This window comes from Cricetulus griseus, chromosome 10, assembly GCF_003668045.3.
Source record: "Cricetulus griseus strain 17A/GY chromosome 10, alternate assembly CriGri-PICRH-1.0, whole genome shotgun sequence".
NCBI classification, from domain to species: domain Eukaryota; kingdom Metazoa; phylum Chordata; class Mammalia; order Rodentia; family Cricetidae; genus Cricetulus; species Cricetulus griseus.
In genome coordinates, this window is record NC_048603.1 from 27,953,022 (window position 1) to 27,974,445 (window position 21,424).

At 46.0% G+C, this 21,424-nt stretch overlaps 2 long non-coding RNA genes across 3 annotated transcripts; one reads left to right on the top strand and one right to left on the bottom strand.

Annotated features, from left to right (window-relative positions):
* Nucleotides 1–2,925: 2,925 nt before the first annotated feature.
* On the bottom strand, nucleotides 2,926–3,577 carry LOC118238115. The gene is made up of 2 exons (XR_004771320.1): nucleotides 3,436–3,577; nucleotides 2,926–3,184 (listed from the first exon to the last, which is right to left on the bottom strand). It is a non-coding gene; the product is annotated as an uncharacterized LOC118238115 (long non-coding RNA).
* On the top strand, nucleotides 3,535–21,424 carry LOC113837485. Of its 2 annotated transcripts, none has more exons than XR_004771319.1 (3): nucleotides 3,535–3,668; nucleotides 5,536–5,661; nucleotides 21,010–21,424. It is a non-coding gene; the product is annotated as an uncharacterized LOC113837485 (long non-coding RNA). The 2 variants fall into 2 exon arrangements; XR_003488065.2 differs by lacking the exon at nucleotides 21,010–21,424 and adding an exon at nucleotides 8,322–8,814.

Sequence of the window (21,424 nt, forward strand, 5' to 3'; positions counted from 1 at the left end):
TTTAAGGCTGCCTGTCTAAATCTGGTTTTCAAAGAAAAGGAGACAGGATACCATGAAAAATAGTGTCCTGGGGGGGGGGGGCAGAAAACCTGTACTTAAAGGCCGACTACAATACTTACTAACAGTGTAACCAAGGGCTATGCATCCTCTGGAGGCCTTGCGGAGGCCTCATTCCCTGACAGACGTGAATGAGACAGCAAAGGCTTAAATGAGGTAACACTTTGGTGGCCAGTGGAGTAAATCAGCCATCCATGCTGGCCCATGCTGGCCCATGCTGGCCCTTGCTGGTCCTTCCTGTTTCTGGTGTTCTTGTTCAGCCTTCAGATGACAAGTATTGGCCATCAGCTCCACAAGATCTAGTAACGAGCTAGGCCTCTGGGCATGTCTCTGAGAGGCTTTCTAGAATGGTTCGTTGAAACGGGAAAGTCCACCCTAAATGTAGCAGCTCCATTCTGTAAGCAGAGATCCTGAACTGAAGAAAAAGGAGTACTCGAGCTGAACACTAGGATTCACCTCTCTCAGCCCAGCGGCGGTGGGGCACTCGGGAGGCAGAGACAGAGGGATCTCTGTGAGTTCAAGGCCAGCCTGGTATAGAGAGTGAGTTTCAGGATAGGCTCCAGAGCAATACAGAGAAACCCTGTCTGGAAAAACATAAAATGAAATAAAATAAAATAAAAATGTAAAGCAGTAAGTAAAGCAAGGGAATCAAGATTGGTGACATCCTGGAAAAATAACCAAGTTCCAAGAAAAAGGAGAAAAGGAATCTAAAGAGAAGTCAGACCCCAGGAGTTTTCTTGGGACCATGAGTGGAAGCCTCGGATGAATGAGTGATGGGAGAGCAAGGTCAGGCAGAAAATAGCCCTGTGACCTGGGAGGTAGTGTTGGAACGTGTTGGTCACTTTCCTCCTTGCTGTGATAAAATACCAGACAAGAAACTATTTGAGGAAGGGAAAGTTTATTCTGGGTTATTGATGAGAGGGTTACAGTCCATCGTGGTGGGAAAGAAATGGTGGGGGTGCCTGGGGGGGCAGGACAAAAGCTGGTCATGTTTGCATTCATTAGGGAGAGAGAGAGGGAGGGAGAAAGGGGGGGAGGGAGGAAGGGAGGGAGGGAGGCAGGAAGGGAGGGAGGGAAGCCTTTCTGCCTTGTAACTTGGTTTCTTTCTTTTTCTTTTCTTTTCTGTTATATTAAAATACCCTAACAAAAGAAACTCAATGGGGAGAAAAAAGTTATTTTGGTCCACAGTTCTGCACATGGAGTCCTGAGGAGACACAGCCACAGAGCCACACATGGAGTCCTGAAACTGAGGCCTTTGTAGAAAGTGCAGACTCTTAAAGACAAGGAAAATGCACACAGAGGATGTGATAAGACTACTACTAGGTATTTTTAAAGTTTGCTGTGTTTGGCTTGCATGTATGGCTATGCACCATGTGCATTCCTACCACTTGCAGAGGCCAGAAGAGGGTGTTGGGTCCCCTGGAACTGGAGTTACATACAGACAGTTGTGAGCTGCCGTGTGGGTGCTGAGAAATAAACCCAGGTCCTCTGGAAGAGCAGCCAGTGCTCTTACCACTAAGCCATCTTAAAACCATCTTCAACCCCAATGATAAAAACATTAGTCAGAAATCCAGCACTTGGAAGGATGACACGGGTCTATTGTAAGTTTGAGGCCAGCATGGTCTACGCACAGTGAGTTTCAGGCCAGCCAAGTCTAGGTAGTGAGACACTGTCTCAAAAATACCAACATAAAGATGAGAGAGAGAGATGACAGATAGATGATAGATAGATAATATAAAGATGACAGATAAATAGTAGTTAGATAGATGACAGATAGATATAATAGACAGAGATGACAGATAAATAGAGATGATAGTTAGATTATAGATAAACAGATAGAAAGATGATAGATAGAGAAAGAGAGATGACAGATAGATGATAGATAGATAATATATAGATGACAGATAAACAGTAGATAGATAGACAGATAGATTATAGATAGATAGATTACATTCAGATAAAGCAAAGCTTCCTTCTTCCATGTTCACTTATCTATGCAACAACCAGAAGACACCACCTGCATCTAAGGTCTGTCATCCCAAGTCAAATAACCGATCAAGAAAATTCCACACACGAGTACCTGACGGCACCCTGCATTTTATTCGATTCCAGGCATAGTTAAGTTGAAGACTAATTTTAGCCACCACAGAACTATATACTTGAGTGCCTTTTGTGTGTGCAAATTCTACTTCATGAAAAAAGACAACGCAGGGTCGAGATGGCTCAGAGAGTAAAGATACTTGCTGCCAAATCTGATGACCTGAGTTCTGTTCCCGGGACTCAAACAAGTGGAGGAAGAGAACTCACGCCTGTTCAGCCTCAAACCCAGAACAATGGCTGAGGTGACCATGTAACATATCAAAGAGGAGGGGCCACCAGGTTCTCCCAGCATCCCCAGCCTCTACCTGCTACTGGCCCTCCTGGCTGGCAGACCCTGCCCCCTACCCTAAACTTCTCCAGACAGGGACTGGGCTGCCCAACTGCCCTTCCTTATAAATCCAACCACTTTCCTGCGCGGGTCCTTTTTCCCTTTTGGTCCACCCTTAACTCTCTTAGCCAGTCTCTTGGCCTGGGCTGCCTCTCTTGGTCTTGGTCAGCAGCTCCTCTCTCCTCTCCCTTCCTTCTCTTCTCACATGGCGTGGCTCAGTCTGGCCGTGTTCACTCTGGACTCTCCCAGATGTCCCTGTCTCTCACTATACGCTCTCTTTTATCTACAATAAGCTTTCTCCTCCACCATACCTAGAAGGAGCCATGCCCTTTCCTTTCTTCTTTCTGGTGCAGATGGGCCTCTGACTTCTGTGTGCACACTGTGGCACACACACACACACACACACACACACACACACATTAAAGTAAATAAAATATAAATTAAGACCTTCAATTAAAATGGAATTTATTATTTATGCAAGCAATTAACTTAATTTGAGCTGAGTCAAGTCGTTAAATCAATACAAATATACCATGAAAATTGGAACTAGGAAAAGAAAGGCTTGATTGAAGAGGGAAACGGCCAAAGTTAATTCAAAAGTCCCAGGGGAGTCGCTCAACCAAGGACAACTACACACTGAACTCTGGGCTTCCCAGAAACCAAAGCAAAAGCGAGGACAGGAAGCATCCGTAACATCTTCTATGTCCATAAGAGAGAGAGAGAAAAAAATCAGTGTTCATAAAGCAAAATCCACTCTTAGAGATAGGGTAGCTTTTGGGTATTATGGGAACTCAGAGAAGGAAGTGACTCACTCTGCTTGGGAAAACCAGGAAATGCTACACAGATGAGGGAGAAAGAAAAGAAAAAAAAAAAAGCCAGTACTGATCTGGGAAGGCTGGATAAAAAGGGGTGGGCTCAACCTTAGAGTGGGAAATGAGGGCTTAACTCACTTCCTAGATACCCTGCAGCTCTACAGAGGCTCCAAGGAGGTCAAGGTCTCAGTGACCGGAAGAAGCTTGGGCTGAGAGCCTGGGGCTCTTTCTCCAGAGCTTGAGGACAGGATGGTCACTCGAGGGCAGGCGGGTCACAGTTCACCAGTGTGCACAGACCCATGCAGCCTGGGTCAAACCTCAGCTGTGTCCTGTTCCGGAATGTCTCAGGGACATCCAGCCTGTCGCTACTGGTCAGTGGTAGGAGAGGGAGGGTGGGCCCTGGCAAAGGAATCAGTCACCGGGGCAGACGAGGGGGGGCTTCCAGAGGCAGTCCTGGCTCCTTCATGCCCCACTCCACTGAGGGCTGCCCCTGCCCACAGGATGACCTCTTCTCTCAGCTGACCACCAGCTAACGAGGCTTCCTGGTCATGGTGGACTGCTCACACTCAGGAATGTGCTACTCATGAGCTGGGGTTTGTGTGTCAGCTCTTTCCCCACATCCAGCTGACAGAAGTGTTTCACGGGATTTGCTGAGAGAAGATGAGGCCATGATCCAGGAAACTGCCCCATAAACCACCGTGGGCTAGCAAAGCATCCTGGAACATTCTTCATCTGAGAAGGGAAGCATGGTTATTTAAACAAGACTAAAGTGGAAGATGCTACACGGGGGGCACGGGGGGGGGGATAACAGAAATGAGCTGTGAGGGTGGTGCACCCCACGTTCACATTTTCCTGAGGCCGCAAAGTAGCTGCAGGGTACAGGGACTATTCACACCTTCCCCACCAAGCCCCAGAGCTCCCTAGGGATGAGAGTTACAGTGCTGCACTCTGGCTATCTGTCTGATGACACCACCAAAGGAGATGTCCTTTGGTCAAAGAAAGGAAGCTGTAAGAATGGCTTCCTAAATGGCAACGAACATCTTTTGGCCGGCGTTCTGGCTGGGGAGATGCGGGGAGCTCATTCTGACAGAGTACTGGCCCTTTTGCTCTCACCTCTGCACGTGTGGCTTTCTTTCCCTCCTTGCCTGGGACAGTGGGCTTCTGAGGTGACAACAGACCTGCCCCATTAAAGGCTCTGTCCCCAACCTCTGAGCTGTAGGCCTTCCCCAACACACATGCTCTAAGCCAGCAGGCCCAGGGGAGATTCTACAGGAGGCTCTGTTCCTTCAACAACTCTGTGGTTGACATGGCGCCCTCCAGGTGGGCCCTGCAGCTCTCCAGACAGAGCAAGAAGGACAGGGCTCCCATGGTCCACCCAATGGAGTGTCAGCTCTCTCAAGGATATATTATTACGTACCAGTCAAGTTCCAAGACAACCTCACCATGGTGTGTACCAGGCTTTCTTCTGGGCCACCAACCAGCTCCAAAATCATGACACAGAGACCCGTCATTAGTTATGAATGCTGGGCCTAGCTTAACTCTGCCTTGGGGCTTTTTACCTTTTTCTTTCTTCTTTCTGACTATCTCACTTTCCTGTCCTCTCCATGTCTGGCTGGCCAGCAGCTGCCTGGCTTCTGGCCCCAGGTGTGTCCCTCTCTTTCTCCTGTGTTCTCTCCTCTCTTCTAGGTCTCTCCTCCTGCTTATTCTCTCTGCCTGCCAGCCCTGCCTATCCTTTCTCTGCCTAGCAATTGGCCATTCGCTCTTTCTTAAACCAACCGGGTGGCTTGGCAGGCAAGGGGAAACAGCCACACTTCTTTACATAATTAAACGAGTGTAGCAGAAACAAATGTCGCACATAAGTTTCATATTCCACAGCTTGGTTGTGTTCATCTAGCACCCGGAGGTTTCTACGAACTGTCAGTCAAGCCTCCCACAGTCCCTCAAGGTCTGCTTGAAGCTCTGTGAGGAGAGCAGAAACGAGATGTAAGAGGCACTGGTTTGGGGCAAATAGACCATCAGTCAAACTGTCCAGGGGCTTGGACTTCCAGTGGGGGTGAGGGGTGACAGGCAGCCCTACAGTCCTTCTCTACCTGCCACCTCTCCCTCTCTGCTACACGGCTCACACTTCTGGCACAAGGTCCCAGGGCCACATCATGAGGAACTGTGGCTCAGCTACTCACTGGCTGAACAGTCGTGGGTGGATGACTAAAGTGTGTACCATGGTTTCCTCATCTATAGAACAGGACTGATGCTGGCCCAAGTCAGACACACACCACGTCGGAGACATGAACCAGTAATAAGTCGGACCCTGGAGGCCACACCCTGAGCAACTCATTCAGTGTTCAAGCACAGGCTATCGGCTTTGTGAGTCTGGGGCTTCCTCTTGACTGATGAAAGCATATCAGAGATAGGGGTGGTTGCTGCTGATTCAGGTCTGGGGGGGTGCAGAACACTACTGGGTTGTTCATGACAAAATGGTTGATTTGGGCTGGGCGTTGGTGGCACACGCCTTTAATCCCAGCACTTGGGAAACAGAGGTAGGCGGATCTCTGTAAGTTCGAGGCCACTCTGGTCTCCAGAACGAATACCAGGATAAGTTCCAAAGCTACACAGAGAAACCCTGTCTCGAAAAAAAAAAAAAAAAAAAAAGAGAGAGAGAAAAAAAACAAAAACAAAAAAAGGTTGATTTGGAAGACAGATGGAGCTCAGTCAGTAGTGTGCTTTGATGGGGGATGTCCTTATTGGTTGATGAATAAAACACTGATTGGCTAGGCAGGAAGTATAGGCGGGGCTACGAGAGGAAGGAGGGGGAGACCGGGGGAGAGATGCCATGTAAAAACCGGGAAGACACGATGCACCAGGCGATCTCTGGTAAGATAAAACCATGTTGAAATACATAGATTAATAGGTTATGGGTCAATAGTTAAGAGAGAGCCAGCCAATAAGAAACCCTAGCCATCGGCCAACAGTTTTATAATTAATATATGTCTCTGTGTGCTTATTTGGGGCTGAAAAGCAGCTGAGGGACCAGGCTGGAAAGAAACTCCAACAACAGTGCTTTCTAGCATGCAAGAAGTCATGGGTTCAATCACCAGCACTCAATAAACCCGCATGGTGTCACACAACTGTAATCTCAACACTTGGAAGGAACAAGCAAGAGGGCCAGGAGTTCAAGACCCATCCTCAGCTACATAGTGGGCTCAAGGCCAGCCTGGGCTACATGCAACCCTGTCTCAAGAGTAGGTGATTTTATGTTATTTGAATTCCACCCAAGTACAAAAATTGTGTCACGTATTAGGTTTTTGTATGAATGTATTTGAGACAGAGTCTTACTGTATAGTCCTGGCTGGCTTGGAACTCTCTATGTAGACCAGCCCGGCCTTGAACTCATGGTGATCCTCCGGCCTCAGTTTCCCCACTGCTTAGCTAGAAGGACCTGAACTACCATGCCTGGCTATGTTTATTTATGGTATTATTTATTGTGTGTATGTGCATATGTTCATGTGTGTGCACATATGTGTGGTTACATGCTTATGTGTAGGCTGGAGGTGGCCAACATTTAGTGGCTTCCTCAATGGATTCTTCAACTCACATTTTAAAGGTTTTTTTTTAATGTGTTTTGCCCACATGTAGGTATGAGCACCACATGCATGCCTAGTGTTCTACAGAAGCCTGCAGGGGCCAGATAGGCTGTTGGATTCCCTAGAACTGGAGTTACTAATGGTTGCTAGCTGCTATGTGGGTACTGGAACCTCAGGCTTTCTCTCTGTGCAAAAGCAACAAGTGCTCTTTTTTTTTAAGATTTTATTTATTTATTATGTATACAGTCTTATGCCTGCATGCCAGCAGAGTGTACCAGATCACATTCAGGGTGGTTGTGAGCCACCATGTGGTTGCCGGGAATTGAACTCGGGACCTTTGGAAGAGTAGTCAGTGCGCTTAACCGCTGAGCCATCCTTCTAGACCTTGACAAGTGCTCTTAACCACCTTGTTCTTTTGAGTCAGGGTCTCTCACTGGACCTGGAGGTAACCAGCTAAACTAGCCAGCCAGCCATCTCTAGATCTTCCTGTTTTGACCTCTCTAGCAACGAACTACAAGCCTACACTGCTGCGCCTAACATCTTACAAGGGTCCTGGGTATCAAAACTCAGATATTTGTTTTTTACAGCAGTCACTTTACTGACTGTGCCCTCTCCCAGGTTCTAGTTATTGGTTTTAAAGTGAGCAAACACTTCTTGAAGTTAGAAATCAGAAGAGTGGCTACCGTAGGGTAGGGGAAGGTAATGACTCAGACTAGACATGAAGGAGCCTGGGAGAAACATAGCACATCTTAATTTAAATGGGGGCAATGGGGCTGCATCCGTCGGCAAAGAGTGAACCATACACTGTGCTTAAAACTTGCATACTTCGTGTGGTGATCCCTGTAGGGTGTGTTAAACAGTCTGGCACACGTAAACACTCAGTACTGAGAGGCAGTCCTTGTGGTATCAGTATCTCGTACTTGTTTCAGGTGATTCTCTTGTTCCACCAGGTCCTGCCACCCTTCTCGGTCCCAGATAAGCACACTAAGACACTATATTAATTATAAACTGTTGGCTGATGTCTAGGGCTTCTGTTTTTTTAAAGATTTTATTTATTTATTATGTATACAACATTGTGCTTCCATGTATATCTGCACACCAGAAGAGGGCACCAGATCTCATAACGGATGGTTGTGAGCCACCATGTGGTTGCTGGGAATTGAAGTCAGGACCTGTGAAAGAGCAGTCAGTGCTCTTAACCTCTGAGCCATCTCTCCAGCCCGGCTAGGGCTTCTTATTGGCTAGCTCTCTTTTAATAGTTGACCCATAACTACTAATCTTATGTATTTCTACATGGTCTTGGCTTACCAGAGAATGCCCGGATCTGTTACTCCTCTGTGGTCTACATGGCTACTGTCCTGGCCGGCTCCCTCTGCCTGCTTTTCCCAGAATTCTCTTCATCTCCTCACCCTGCCTATCTTCCTTCCTCTATTCACCAAACAGTGTTTTACTCCTCAACCAATAAGAGAAACGTATATGCAGAAGGGCATCCCCCATGACGTACTGTTACCAAAGGTGTGAGGAGAAAAATGCAACAAGAGCATTCTACAGAAGTTGGCTTTTTCTACGAAGTTCTCAAGAGATGCCACCTTCATTTATCTTCCATGGAGCCTGAACCTTCCGGCTGGAGATCTGAAGCTCATTGCAAAACATTGCCTGCCCACTCCTGAAGATCAGCTAGCCACAAGCTATGTGGAAAGGAGTCTGGGATTTAAGGATTAGGCTTGGGACACTGGGCCCTAGCCTCTGGTTAAGCTGGCCTCTGGCCTCTGCCACCTGGTGCAGGGCTCAGCACCCACTACCCCACAGCAAAAGCTGGAAGGGAAACATCACCCCTGGCACCCCAGCATTTGATGGTGCCTGGCACATGGCACTTGTTAAATGGTAGGAACCACCCTGTATGTTTTATTGGCATCTCCAGTCCAGTTGTGTTTGACCTGCAACCCAAACCTCCACAGGACTGCAAAATTCCCGCTACATACCTTTCTCTCCAGATCTGTGACGCCAGTCTTTCCTTCCCAAACCCAGTTCCACGCAGATGAGATTCCTGATCTCCGGAATGCTTCAGGGTCTTAACAAGTGCATAAGGGGTCGGGCGTTGGTGGCGCATGCCTTTAATCCCAGCACTCGGGAGGCAGAGGCAGGTGGATCTCGGTGAGTTCGAGGCCAGCCTGGTCTCCAGAGCGAGTGCCAAAGCTACACAGAGAAACCCTGTCTCGAAAAACCAAAGAAAAAAAAAAAAAAAAAAAACAAAAACAAAAACAAAAAACAAGTGAGTGCATAAGGAAGGAGAGGGAGAAAGGCCCAAGGCTCCCGGGCCAAGCCGACCCTTGGTGGCAATCATTTCTTCCCTTCTGATCCTAAGATTCTCACAGGAAGAGGCAGCCTGGGGTGGGCTCCATATACAGTGATTTCTGGTCTGTCTGGATCCATTCCATTCCCTTTGAGAAGTACCAGTGTCTAGAAACTGCCGAGTTTTTAGTTTGGGGTTGGGGAGAATCAAGACGGGGACAGATAACGCTGATGACTTTGTTTCTTGTTGGGGGACTTAGTTCTCTTACCCCTTATCAGGCAGACGAAGTTACAAGAACATAATGTCAACTGCAAGACAAGTTTACCTACCCTAAACTAACAAACTGAATTTATATCTGAAAAGCAAGTGTATCACGCTCATCTAGTCACGAGGAAGACATGGATGAGTTTCCCCTTAAGAGTAAATACAGAACAATTAGCCAGAGCCGGGCCTGGTGGCACAGGCCTGTCATCCTAGCTGTAGCTTTTGTAGAAAGTGCTACATAAATATCAGTTCTTGTCACCTGCCCAAAGTATAACCTTCCGATCTGACTCTACATGCCCCATGGGAGCCTGAGTATAGTCCTAGCTCCATTATTTACTAGCTGTGTGGCGTTGGGCAAGTTATCTGCCCTCTCTGGGCCTCTGTTACCAGCCTCAGTAAATTAAAGATAAAACAGTATCTACTGCCTGGGGCTGTGAGATGGATTATATGGGTGGAAGTTAGTAAAATACATCAGGGCTGGCCACACAGCTACCACTAGGTTTCCTCTTAATACCGACCCCACACGGAAACTTCTGTTGAGTCTCTTTCCATCTGCCAGACCCACCTCTCACCCTGTGACTGTAGGGTGCTGGCCTTTGCCCTTTACACTCCACCAAGCCACCCGAGCTCCCTGGAGACCCACACAGTAAGTCCTGACGATTCCCAATTCACAGTCCCTTCCCTGCTCTGCCTTCATTATCCAGGGTTGCGATAGACTCGGTGTCTCGTTACCTGCTGCTTCTCCGTGGCTCCTGGGCGAGCCCTTTGTGCATAGTATGACAATTGGGTTACTTATTACTCACAGGCTCTGGAGTCTGGCCGTCTTGAGTTCACCTCCTGGCTCTGACATTCGCTAGCTAGCCTTGCAAGCATGAATAAGTTACTCAAGCTCTCTGAAACCCAATTCTATACGGAGAGACCTGTGAGACTAAACCCAATGGAGCACAAACAAGTCATGAGCAAAGGTTCCCACAGTTGGGACTCAGCATGTAGGGGGCAGCAGCCACACCTAAGTGTTAAAAAGAGTTAGTGATAGAAACTAGAGACACCATTTAGGCATGGGAAGCACAGCTCCATCCCTCAGTGAGCGCTGTTGGAATCAACATCCAAGTGGCCCTCCTTGTGTGGAATAGTCCCTGGAAGGAGAAGAGAGTTGGGACTGATTGTTTTCCATTAACTGCTCTCCTCTTGACGCAGCCAGCAGCCACCGCAGTCACCTGCTACTTAAAATGGGATGGATTTTGCAGCTCCTCAGGGTTCCTGGCTTCTACCTCACTTCTGCCTCCCAGGAGACTATGGAGGCCTGCAACATGCAAGAGCCTCCCACTACAGCTGCAGAGTTGAAGGGAGCTCAATGCTCCCGTGTGGGGGAGGCGATCCCCACCGGCTGCATACCTGGCCCAGCGCCTGGCTGGGCTCCTTGCAAGCGGCTCTCATTACCAAACTCTTTCCCAATCTGCTCTTTGCGCAAGCCCAGGACAGATCTCTACGAACACCCCGGGAGCCCAGCCTGCTTGCCCCTGGGCCGGTGACTTCATCACCCACCGGCCTACCCTTGCAGCTGGGTCGAGCACCCAGAAAGGCAGCTTGAAGCCCCAAGACTGGTGTCCCTTCAGAGGCACCATAGAAATCCACCCCAGAACAGGGGAGGGATTTCCTGCCTTGCTCTGTCTTAGGAATTTCTACTGCTGAGATAAAACATCTTGACCATTTGTGTATTGGAGGGCTACTGATTTGTGTGTTAATTTTGTAATCCAGCTACCTTGCTGAAAGTGTTCATCGATTGTAGGAGCTTCCTGGTGAAAATTTAGGGACACCATATACCTATTATTGAATCACCCACAAAAAAAAGATACTTTGAACTCTTTGCAATCTGTATCCTCTTGATTTCCTTCAGTTGTCTTATTGTTCTAGCTAAGACTTCAAGAATTATAGCAAATAGGTATGGAGCGACTGGACAAACTTACCTTGTTCTGGATTTTATGGAATTGCTTTGAGGTTTTCTCCATTGAAGTGAATGTTGGCTAGGCTTGTGTAAACTGTCTTTACCATGTTGAGGTGTGTCCCTAATCTCTCCAGGACTTTCATCATGAAGGTGTGTTGTTGGATTTTGTCAAAGGCCTTTTCTGCACCTAATTTGATAATCACATCATTTTGGTCTTTCACTCTGTTTATATGGTGGATTACATTGACAGATCTTCATGTGTTGAGCCATCCCTGCATCTCTGGGATAAAGCCTGCTTAATCATGGTGGATTATCATTTTGATGCGTTCTCAGATTTGGTTTGCAGGTATTTTATTGAGACATTTTGCATCTATGTTCATAAGGGAAATTGGTCTGTAATTCTTTCTCTGTTGGGTCTTTATGTGATCTGGGTGTCAGGGTAACTGTGGTCTCATACAATGAATTGGGCAATGCTCCTTCTGTTCCTATTTGCTGGAATAATTTGAGGAGTACTGGCATTAACTCTTCTTTAAAAGTCTGATAGAATTCTGTGCTGAAATGATTGTGCCTGGGTTTTTTGGTGGGCTTTTAATTGCTGCTTCTATTTCACTAGAGGTTATAAGTCTATTTAAGTGGCTTATCTGTTCTTTATTTAACTTTGGTAAGTGATACATATCAAGAAAATTATCTGTTTCTTTGAGATTGTCCAATCTGGTGAAATACAGGTGTCTTGGTGTTGCATTGCTGTGAAGAAACACGATCACCATGGCAACTCTTTGTTTTGATTTGGTTTTTTCTTTTGGGGAGGGGGGTTGTCTGTATAGCCCTGGCTGTTCGGAATTTGTTCCAAAGATCAGGCTGTTGTTGAACTCATAAATCTGCCTGCCACTTCCTCTTCCTCCCAAGTGTTATGATTAAAGACATACACCCCCACTGACCAGCCTGGCGACTCTTATAAAGGAAAGCATTTAATTGGAACTGGCTTACAGCTTCAGAGGTTTAGTCCATTGTTATCACGGTGGGAAGCATGGCGGCAGACAAGCAGACATGGCGCTGGAGAAGTAACTGGGAGTTCTACATCTGGATCCACAGGCAGCAGGAACAGAGAGATCCACTGAGCCTGGCTTGGGTTTCTGAAACCCCAAAGCTGCTGACCCCCCCCCCCATGACACACTTCCTCCAACTAGCCGCACCTACTCCAGTAAGGCCATACCTCCTAATCCCTCACAAGTAGTGACACTCCCTGATGAATAAATACTGAAAGTTAGGAGCCTATGGCTGGGGGAGGGGGGTGGCGGGGGTGGCGGGGGCATTCTTATTCAAGCACAACAACAGGTTTTTCTTTGGGCTTTGATATTTGTTTGTTTAGTTTGGCTTTTTGAGACAGGGTTTCTCCATATTGCTTTGAAGCCTATCCTGGAACTCACTCTGTAGACCAGGCTGGCCTCGAACTCACAGAGATCCACTTGCCTCTGCCTCCCAAATGCTGGGATAAAAAGGCGTGCTCCACCAACGACAGGTAACAACAGGTTTTAAAGTATGTCTTTATGACCTTCTAGATTTCCTCAGTATCTGTTGTTATGTTCCCATTTTCCATCTTCAATTTTGTTAATTTAGATAGTTTATCTCCACCTTTTGGTTACTTTGGATAAGAATTTGTCAATCATTAATTTCCTCAAAGAACCAGTTTTTGTTCACCGCTTCTTTGTATTGGGTTTGTTTGTTGTTGTTGTTTCTTTGTATTGTGTTTGTTGCCATTTCTTATATTGTGTTTGTTGCCATTTCTTATATTGTGTTTGTTGTTGTTTCTTCTATTGTGTTTGTTGTTGTTTCTTCTATTGTGTTTGTTGTTGTTTCTTCTATTGTGTTTGTTGCTGTTGTTTCTATTATATTGACTTCAGCCCTAAGTTATTGGTTGTCATCTACCCCTTCTGAGTGTGATTTCTTCTTTTGGTTATGAACTTTCAAATGTGCTGTTACCAGTATGAGATATGCCCACTGTAGGTACTTGGTGCTATGACCTTGCCTTAGAAATGCCTCCATTTCATCCCATGAGTTTGGGTGCAATGTGGACTCATTTTCATTCAGTTCTAGAAAGTCTTTATTTTCTCTCTTGCCCCACTTTTTATTCAGCAGAGAGTTGTTCAGTTCCCATGGGTTTGTAAGCTCTCTGTAGTTCATATGAAGCTTTAATATGTGATGGTCAGATAGGATGCAGGTTTTTTTAATTTGTTGAGACTTGACTTGTGTCCGAGTATGTTGTCAATTTTGGATAAAGTTCCGTGAGGTGCACACAAATGACAAACAGACTGAGAAAGAAATCAGGGAAACAACACCTTTCATGATGTCAACTATCTTGGGTTAACTCCAACCAAGCAAGTAAGACTTGTATGATAAAAATCTTAAGAAACTCAAGAAAGAATTTGAAGTAGATACCAGAATATGGAAAGATCTCCCATATGCATGGATTCTTAGGATTAATATAGTAAAAACAGACATCCTGCCGAAAGAAATCTACAGATTCAAAGCAATCCCCATAAAAATTCTAGCACAATTCTTCACAGATGTTGAAAGAACAATTTTTTCAGTTTCATATGGAAACACACACACACACACACACACCATAACTAAAGCAATCCTGAATAATAAAAGAAATACAAGAGGTATCACCATTCCTGACCTCAAATTGTGCTACAGAGCTATAGTAATAAAAACAGCATGGTATTGGCACAAAAACAGAAATGTTGATTGATGGATTCAACACCTGATTTCAGATAAAGAAGCAAGATATGCATACTGAAGGAACAAAAGACAGAATCTTCAACAAATAGTTCTAGTCAAACTGAATGGCTATATGTAGAAGAATTCAAAGAGATCCGTGCTTATCACCCTGCACAAAACTCAACTCCAAATGATCAAAGACCTCAGCATAAAAACTGAACATGATAGAAGGGAAAGTGAGGAACAGCCTTGAATTCATTAGCACAGGAAAAGATTTTCTGAACAGAACACCTTTAGCACAGGCACTAAGATCAACAGTAAATGGGACCTCATGAAACTGACTAGCTTCTTCATGACAAAAGACACCATCATTTGGACAAAGTGACAGCCTACAAAATGGAAAAATATTTTCACCAATTACACATCCAACAGAGAGCCAATATAAAGAACTCAATCAGATAGATATCAAGAAAACAAATAACCCACTTATAAACTAGGCTACAGATCTAAGTAGAGAATTCTCAAAAGAGGAAACTCAAATGGCTAAGAAACAAAGAAATGTCCAAATCCTTAGCCATGAAGGAAATGCAAATCAAAACAACTTTGAGATCTCATCTTACACTCATCAGAATAGCTAAGATCAATAAAACAAATGACAGCTCATGCTGGTGAGGACATGGAATAAGGGAACACTCATCCATTGCTGGTAGGAGTGAAAACGTGTACAGCCACTATGGAAATCAGTGTGGCACTTCCTCAGGAAGATGGAATTAATCTACCCTGAGATCTAGCTATATCATTCTTGGGCAGATACCCAAAGGATGCTTCCTCCTAACACAAAAACACTTTCAACCGTGTTTATTGCTGCTCTGTTTATAATAGCCAGAAATTTAAAACAATCTAGAAAAATGAATAAAGAAAATGTATGTATTTACACAATGGATTATCACTCAGCCATTTTGAAAAGTGAAATCATGAAATGTGCAGGTAAACAGATTGAATCCAGAAAGACAAGTCCGGTGTATATTCACTTATATGTGGATGTTAGGTGCTGAGTCACTGATAACCAAGCAACACTCCTTAGAATCACAGAGGAAAGGTATAGAGTTAGGCACTTGGGGAAATATATAGATCCCATTATGAAGGGACATAGAATAGATCATTATAGATGGATAGGGGATATGGAATGAGAGAGTCAAGTGGAGAGGAGGGGGAGGAGAGATGGAGACAAGGAAGAAAATATAAGGAGAGTCAGCTAAAATTAAGGGCCAATTGAGGCCATTTGAAGAAGCTTCCTAAAAAAAAATATATGAAGGTTATCTAAATGAAGTCACCAACAGGGAGACAGAGCCCTAACTGGCCATCTCTTGTCACCAACTGAAGCTTCCAGTCCTGGGATTGGGTTACAGTTGAGTTGTTGGCCAAAAGAGTCCCATGGGAATCCCCAAACAACCCAAGCTCTATTGCCAAGATTATAGGTTGCTCTCCACAAACTGATGGCAAGGCCCTGTTGCTGAAGAGAACACCTACACAACTCATTGAATATGGAGAAGTCCAGCTGGTGCCTACATAGAGCCTTCGCTCCTATGTTCTATTGCCTTTGGTACAGGAGGTTACTCGGCACACTACCTAAAGAGACACATGAATATCAAGCAAGTCACAAACCCTCTGCTATGTCTATAAGAAATACTAGGGCAATAGTGGCTCAAAGCTTGTAGGAGTAACCAACCAACATCTGATTTGACTTAAGGCTCACTCCATGGGATAAAGCATACCCAACAAGAACCTGATGTGGGCTAAAAACCAAATATTACTACTGTTCCAAAAAGAAAAAAATACGGAAATAAAATGACTCATTGATCAGCGCCTTGCTCAACCATCATCAAGGAAACTCCGTCCTGCACCAAATGGGAACAAATGAGAGACTTAGGAACACTCATCCCGAAATAGGATGTCTCCATCAAATCTCTTCCCTCAGGGATCAGGGAACCCTGCAGAAGAGGAAGAAGAAAGAGTGTAAAAGCCAGAGAGAATGGAGGGCACCAAGATAACAAGGCCCTGTAAATCAACATGATCAAAGCATATCTGAACTCACAGAGACAAGGCAGCATGCACATGGCCTACAAGGGTCTGCACCAGGTCCTTTGCCTATATATTATGGCGTCCAGTTTGTGTTGTTGTTGTTGTTTGTTAATGGAAATCCTGAGTGTGCAAATCAGTGGGTCTCTGTTTCCTGAACCTTCTCTTGGGCTCTTCTCCTTCTGTTTGTTTGTTTGTTTTGTCCAATTCTGATGTGATGGTTTTTGTTCTATCTTATTATATTTTGTTTTATTATTATCCATTACAAGCCTTTTTGTTTTCTACTGAGCGACAGAAGGGGGGTTGGATCTGGATGGGAGGGGAGGTGGAGAAACGGGGAGGAGTGGAAGGAGAGGAAACTGTAGTCAGAATGTATTGTGTGAAGAAAAAAAAACTTTATTCTCAATAAAAGGGAAAAAATATCATGACCAATTTGGGGATTACTTGACTTGTTCTTCCTGGTAACAGACCATCACTCATGTCAATTATCAGTCAAGGAAATACACCAAAAGCCAATCTGGTGAGGGCATTTTCTCAGTTGAGATTCCCTCTTCCACAGTGACGCTAGCTTGTGTCAAGGTGACATACAACTTACCAGCGCGCTCTCTGGGAAAAGAATCTCGCTGCTGTAGTTAGATGATGGATCTCAGAAATAACCCCTGAGCTTGCGCCACAGCTCATGTATAAAAATAACTCGGTATGCATACAAGACCAACAGAAATGCAAAACCCTAAACTACAGAATCCTGTGAATGCCTGCCTTCAATCCCAGAGCATATAAGGATCTAGGCCAGCCTTGCCCAGCCACAGAGATAATTACAAGCCAATGTGGGCTGTGATCTAGCCCTCCCTCCCCCTTCCCCCACATACATATATTACACACACAAAATTTATAAAAAGAAAAATTGTAAAAACAAAACTATAAAAAAATTTTAGAAGAAAATAAGCATAAAATAGCATTTTGCAACTTTAGGGTAAGGAAAATTCTTGAAACAGAAAATGAAAGAAAACTAAACTTTTTGGCTATTATAATAAAAATATATAAAAATAAAAATAATAAAAAATAATAAAAATATAAAGCTTTGGGGCAGGCAGCGGTGGCACACATCTTAATCCCAGCACTCAGGAGGCACAGGTAGGGGACCTCTGTGAGTTTGAGGCCAGCCTGGTCTACTCAGCAAGTTTCAGAACAGCTAGGGCTACAGAGAGACCCTGTCTCAACAAAAGAAAATAAACTAAATAATTAAAAAATAAAAGTTCAACTTTTCAAAAGACATTCTTTAAGATCATGAAAAAAAAGTCAGGCATGATGGCACATGTCTGTCATCCCAACTCAAGCACCCAGAAGACGAAAGCAGGAGAACAGAAATTTCCGGACCAACCTGGACTACTGCAGCCACATCTGTCTCAAAGAATGAGAGCAAGAAAGAAAGATTGACAGTGAGGGAGGAAAGGAAGGAGGGAGGGAGGGAGAGAGAGAGGGGGGGGAGAGAACATAATTTAAAAGAAACTATGACAAAATAAGCCACCAAGTAGGAGTGTCTTAGTATGGCTTTTTATGGCTATGAAAAGACACCATCACCATGGCAACTCTTATAAGGAAAACGTTTAACTGGGGCTGGCTTACAGTTCAGAGGTTCAGTCCAGACAGTTCAGGCAGATGGTGCTGGAGCTGAGAGTGCTACATCTTGCAGGCAACAGGAAGTTAACTGACTGTCACACAAAGAGAAGCTTGAGCAACTGAGACCTCAAAGCCCCCTCCCACAGCGACACACTTCCTCCAACAAGGCCGCACCTCCTAATAGTGCCACTCCCTTTGGGGACCATTTTCTTTCAAACCACCACAGGGAGGAGCCAACGCAAAGTGGATATTGTATGAAGCAAGAAAACAAACAAACAAACATTACATCTGGAATATAAAAAGAGCTTCCCGGGGGCTGGAGAGATGGCTCAGAGGTTAAGAGCACTGACTGCTCTTCCAAAGGTCCCGAGTTCAATTCCCAGCAACCACATGGTGGCTCACAACCATCCCTTATGAGATCTGGTGCCCTCTCCTGGTGTGCAGATATACATGGAAGCAGAATGTTGTATACATAATAAATAAATAAATAAATAAATAAATCTTAAAAAAATAAAAAAAGAGCTTCCCAAAATGCAAGCGCTTTTGCACAAAAACAGTATAGCGTGTGAATACGACTGTGTACGGCTTGCTGATACATTGATCGTGTCTAGATTGCTTAACGTACTAATGCTGTGTAAAAGTATAAATGCCAGGTGAACACTTGTTGTATTGATCATGGGATGATGGCGGCGGGGGGTGGAGGGGGGGTAATTCTGCTGAGTGTTGTCAGGCATGCAGCCGTTCTGAACTCTCCTGCTCTGCTGCTGAGGGTGCTCAACTGACAATTCCCTTGTTTCTTGTCACATAAAAGCGAGCGATGAAGCAGTAGCCCTATCTGCAGGTACTTGCCCAGGGGACACGCAGAAGCTCAAAAGCCCGAACACAAACATTTGGGGGCATTTCATAACAACCCCCACTTGGGAACACCCAGATGTCTGTCTAATGGTGAAAGGTGAACAGTAGACAGTCCATAGTCCAAGAGAACCCTTCTGAGGGATGAGGAGCAAAGTGTGTAAGCCTGCCACCCCAGCCTGAGGGAGGGCCCGGCAGGTGGAGCCTGAATTCAAAAGCCCTCTCAGCTGCACAGTGAGAAGTCTCCAAGAAGAGGGTGAGGAAGAATGCTGGAGTTTGGTGGTGCTTGCTAGCTGGATCTCTTCATCAAATTACATCCACCTGTACACTGGGCGGGGTGGGGGGGAGTTCACTTAATGGAAAAAGAGCTCTCACTTAACCTTGCTTTTTAAATAACGTAAGATAGGAATATAGCTCAGTTGGTGGAGTGCTTGAGGCCCTGGGTTTGATCGCTTACATGGCATAAACCAGGCATATATGCCAGTAGCTCTGACACCGAGGAGGTGGAGGCAGGAAGATTAGAAGTTCAAGCCTATCCTCTCCATTTCTCCCCCTTTCAATGGCACAGAAATCTGAGGGGCTGGCAAGTGGGGTAGTGTGATGGTGGAGTATGTCCTCAGCATGGATAAAATCCTGGGTACCATCCCCAACTCTAAAAGGAAAGCTAAACAGAAACTCATGAGCCCTGAGGATGGTGTTCGGTGGTAGCATAAATCAGCCATGTGTGAGACCCCAGCATCACACACAAAAATAATGCAATCCCTTAAGAGCAAAGAGTCTACAGGTAGGAAAAGGGGCAAAAGGATGCAGATGGTCCACACTTGTTTCTTCCCAACCATCTCATCAGTTAGCGGCTTTAGGCATCCTTCCAGGTGTCCCTTGGAAGACAGTTTGAAAAATAAACAACCCTCTTAGGTGAGGTATGGTTGTTATTCTAAACCTGGGGAGAAAAGGTTCTCTTTGGCTTACACGTCCCAGTTGCAGTACACTGCTGAGGAAATTCAGGGTAAGGACTCAAGCAGGAGCAGACGCAGAAACCATGGAGGAGAACCGCTCAGTGGCTTGCTTCCCAGGGCTGCTCAGCTTGCTTCCTTACACAACACTGGACCACCTGTCTGGCAGGGCAATGCCCACGGTGGGCCCTCCCCCATCAATCATCAATCAAGAAAACGTTCCACAGATGTGCCAACCTGATGGAAACAATTCCCTAATTGGGGTTCCCATTTCCCGGGTAGCTCTAGTTTGTGTCAAGCACACAAAAACAGAACAGTGCATTGGTACGCCTATCTGTCATCCCAGAACATGAGAGGCTGAGGCAGGATTGTGAGTTCGAGGCCAGCCTGGTCTACAGAGTGAGTTCCAGGACAGCCAGGGCTGCACAAAAAAGCCCTGTCTCAAAAGGGAAAAAAAAAAAAAAGAGTCATGGCAGTGGATATGATTTGGGGGACAGCTTATTGTAATAGGCCTCATGCATAAGGAGACTGAGGCAAAGCAAGATTAAATTTCCTGCCAGGCTTCACCAAGGAGCAAGCAAGCGTCAGACCTGGAATTCCGGCTCCAGGCATTTGCTCTTCAGAAATGCTGCCAAGTTCTAGCCTCTGCCCTGTGTGCCCTGAGGTGTCACCTGCAAATGTTGAGTTGGATCCCTTCAACTCTCAGGCCCAGTGGGGTTAAAGCTCCCAGAGGGTACTGTGGGTAAAAATGGATTCCACATGGCTTAGAGCTGATGTCCCTACCTGCAGAGCGGGTGAAAGGCTTGCCTCTGGGGTGTGCAGGAATGTTCTGTCTGGCCCAAGCGCTGGATTTTACTCTGGTTACCCCTCCAGGGCTCCGCCCACTGCTGGGCAGAGGGCCTGTCCAGTAACTCCGCTAGTTCCTAGCTTGACAGGATGAAACGGATATGTCTGCTCCAGGACGGCAGCTCCGCTCCAGGAAGCAGAATGGGGAGGAAGCCAAGGGCGTGCTGAGCCAGCACAGACTGCTCAGACTGCCCCAGCAGAAGGCTGCTGGAGGATCCTGGAGGTCATGGGCACCCAGGCCTCCCGCTGTGCAAATAGCAAAGTGTCCAGACGAGGGAGGGGGCTTGCCTCCTGCCATCCCCTGTGTGACACAGGAAGATGCCAGATTGGAGAGATGGCTCAGTGGATAAAAGCACTGACTATTCCTCCAGAGGACCTGGGTTCAATTCTCAGCACCCACATGGCAGCTCACGGCTGCCTGTAACTCCAGTTCCAGGGGACCCAACACCAATGTATGTAAAATAAATAACTAAAAAGATGCCAGCCTTGAAAGCTACACCCCTGCCATTGTAACAAGTCACTTAGCATCCAAGTACTTTTGTTTTTTTCTGTTCCCAGAGTGGTCTTGACCTCATTACAGTCTCGGATTCACAGAAATCCTCCCAGCGTCAGCCTCAGGAGTACCGGCAGGCGTCATCACACCTGGTTGGCACCCAAGTCTTCGACCCCAGCTGTAGGATGGAGACGACAGCCTGGAAGAGGCCACCAATCAATCCTGCTCATGTGGCTATGGTTGTGATACCCCCTCCTGGTGTGTCCCCAATAGTCTGGGTCTCAGGGTTTAGCTCCTCTCAGCTGAGGTGTGAGATGAAGCCTCTCTCTCCAAGCGCGTCTCCTCCCGGGCTGTTGGAGGTTCTCAGGCCGGCATCGGCACCAGCCTCACCCAGCAGCAGGCTGGCAATGCAGAGGCTCAAGTGCCACCCAGCTCTGATGAGTGGCCTTTCCCTCCTGACAAGGGCCCCGCCCCGCGCCT